At 40.5% G+C, this 2,500-nt stretch overlaps 1 protein-coding gene across 2 annotated transcripts in view; it reads right to left on the reverse strand.

Moving 5' to 3' along the window:
• The window catches only part of LOC143289258 (uncharacterized), a 38,330-nt gene that overhangs the window by 18,454 nt on the left and 17,376 nt on the right, over positions 1–2,500 (reverse strand). The gene's annotated exons all lie outside the window — the stretch shown is intronic.

Consider the following 2,500-nt stretch of genomic DNA (forward strand, 5'->3'; position numbering starts at 1 on the left):
TCCCGAGAATTTTCGGTTTACATCGGCACTTGTATTTTCGTCTCCACTATTTGTGTGTGTGTGTGTGTGTGTGTGTGTGTGCGTGCGTGCGTGCGTGCGTGTGTGTGTGTGTGTCTTTCACTTGATTAATTAATTAATCAAATCAACATGCTGTTGTTGATCGTAGACACAGCCGGGCAGACGAAATAAATTGCGCCGATTCAACCGATGTTGTCCTTCGCTTCCCTCTTCATGAGCTCGTGATGATCACTGAAAAGAGAGTGGTCAGGGGGCCTCTTTCTTTTAGTTTGTTTCCTTACTGTTGTGTGCTGAGTGAAACTTGTTAGTCCGCCACGCCACGCTGGCGAGATCCTCAATGCATGTATGTATGCATTCCTATCCCATGAATTTATCTAGCGAGGTAGATAAACACGATTCGTGTCACAATTCAACCCACTGTCTGTATTGACACATTAATGTTTACATTGCACGGGGCTGAATTTTTGCCCTGAAGTGGCTGAAGTGTCTTTAAAGTTGTTTTCTTTGGGGTTGGTTTTTTTTGTTGTTGTTTTGTTTTGTTTTGTTTTTTTGTTGTTGCTTGTTTTGTTTTGTTTGTTTGTTTTTCAATATTTTTCCACTGCTCATAGAGGATTTTATCTTACTTGTCTGCTCTCTACAGTCCATGCACTGTTAGGCTGAACGGAAACTGTCATGACTGCTCGACAGTCAACCACCGGCAAAGGTGTGCGAATCTGAAGTTGTCGCTTTGTGACACTTTCCAACAGAGTTAAAAAAAAATAATAATAATAAAAGGCACAAGCAGTCAGCAACTGCAATCTTGACGTCAATTAAAATTCAGTTACCTTCGAACCAAAATATTGATCATCATTTGGTGGGAAAGACCCTAAATACCGAAGGAAAAAATGCAGGCAGGCATTCACGGCTGTGGTGGTGGTGGTAGCAGCAGCAGAAGGAGAAGCAACCACACAGACAGAAGCAAATGTGGCACAGGATGCAGGAAAACGGAACTCGTGTTACGAAGGGAGCAAACCATTTTTTTTTTTTTTTATGCTGTATAGTTAGGAAAACAGGATTGCTTCCCGTAACTGATGGTTCTCCAGAACTATGCATTCACGTGTACGTGTGTGTGTGTGTGTGTGTGTGTGTGTGTGTGTGTGTGTGTGTGTGTGCGTGCGCGCGAGTTGGGCCTGTGGGACTAGAAACTTGAGCGTGAACTGTATGTATGTGTGTATGTCTGTGTGAGGAAGGTGGTAAGGGAGGTGGCAGGATGGGTAAGACGCGTATTTGCCAATACAGTACTCCACTGGGGTCTGGGTTTGAATCTCTGTCTCGCCTTTTCTCCTAAGTTTGACTGGGGGGGAAAAAAACTAAAAAACTAAACGTCTAAGTCATGCGGATGAGACGATAAACAGGTCCCGTATGCAGCACGCAGTTTTGAAAAAGAACCTACGGCAACGTTAAGTGTTGTTCTCTGGCAAAATTCTGTTGAAGAAAACCACGGCTCTGATAGGAAGACAAACATGTGTCATGTATGCATGCACTCAAGGCCTGATTAAGCACGATGGGTTATGCCGCTTGTCTACCTTCAGATGTGTTGGTGCCTATATGGATTTTTGTTCGAAGGCAGTAACCGTCCTCTTTGAGGCTCGGAAACTGAAACGAAACTGAAAGTAGTGGGGAAGAGGGTGTGTGTGTGTGTGTGTGTGTGTGTGTGTGTGTGTGTGTACGCAAATTCGCCGAACGTGGCCTATTTTTATATATGTTGTAATTACTTTAATTATTTAGTGACTTACTTGTTTCTTTATCTTATTTTGTTTGATTTATTTTCTTACGTTTTTGTGTGTGTGTGTTTTTGTTGTTGTTGTTTTTTGTTGTCGTTTTTGTTTTGTTTTTTTGTTGTTGTTTTTTCGCAGCATTTGGTATGTCAGTATTGACAAAGCTTCACCCGGTAGTTGGGTAAACACATACGTCCCTGTGTACCTTGTTCTAGTTGTGGTGTGTGTGTGTGTGTGTGTGTGTGTGTGTGTGTGTGTGTGTGTGTGTGTGTGTGTGTGTGTGTGTGTGTGTGTGTACTGAGCTTAAAAACGTGACAATTGGTTATAATGAATGTGCAATATGTAGGAGGAATAATGTGCAATATGCAGGATGAATGTACAATGGAATATGTCTAGTGCTAACGTCCATATTTTAAATATATTTCTGTTTAATAATTACGAGGTAATAATTAATTGCAATGTTTTTAAAAGCGAATATGTGAAATGGCTTTATTTGAGAACATATGTTTATTACTCTTGTTTAATCAAGTAATCCGCGTGTGTGGGGTGGGTTCTTATCTTATCTGTCTATTATAATCAATGTGCAGTATAGTAGGCTATGTTTATAATTATATTCAAATAATGTTTCTTAATTCTTTCCGTTTTTACATTAAGAATACTAGTTATCACCTGCAGTGTGTGGATGTATGTATGAAACGGTGTATGTGATATTTTTTTTACATTTG

Source organism: Babylonia areolata, chromosome 13 (genome assembly GCF_041734735.1).
Source record: "Babylonia areolata isolate BAREFJ2019XMU chromosome 13, ASM4173473v1, whole genome shotgun sequence".
Classification (NCBI taxonomy): Eukaryota; Metazoa; Mollusca; class Gastropoda; order Neogastropoda; family Buccinidae; genus Babylonia; species Babylonia areolata.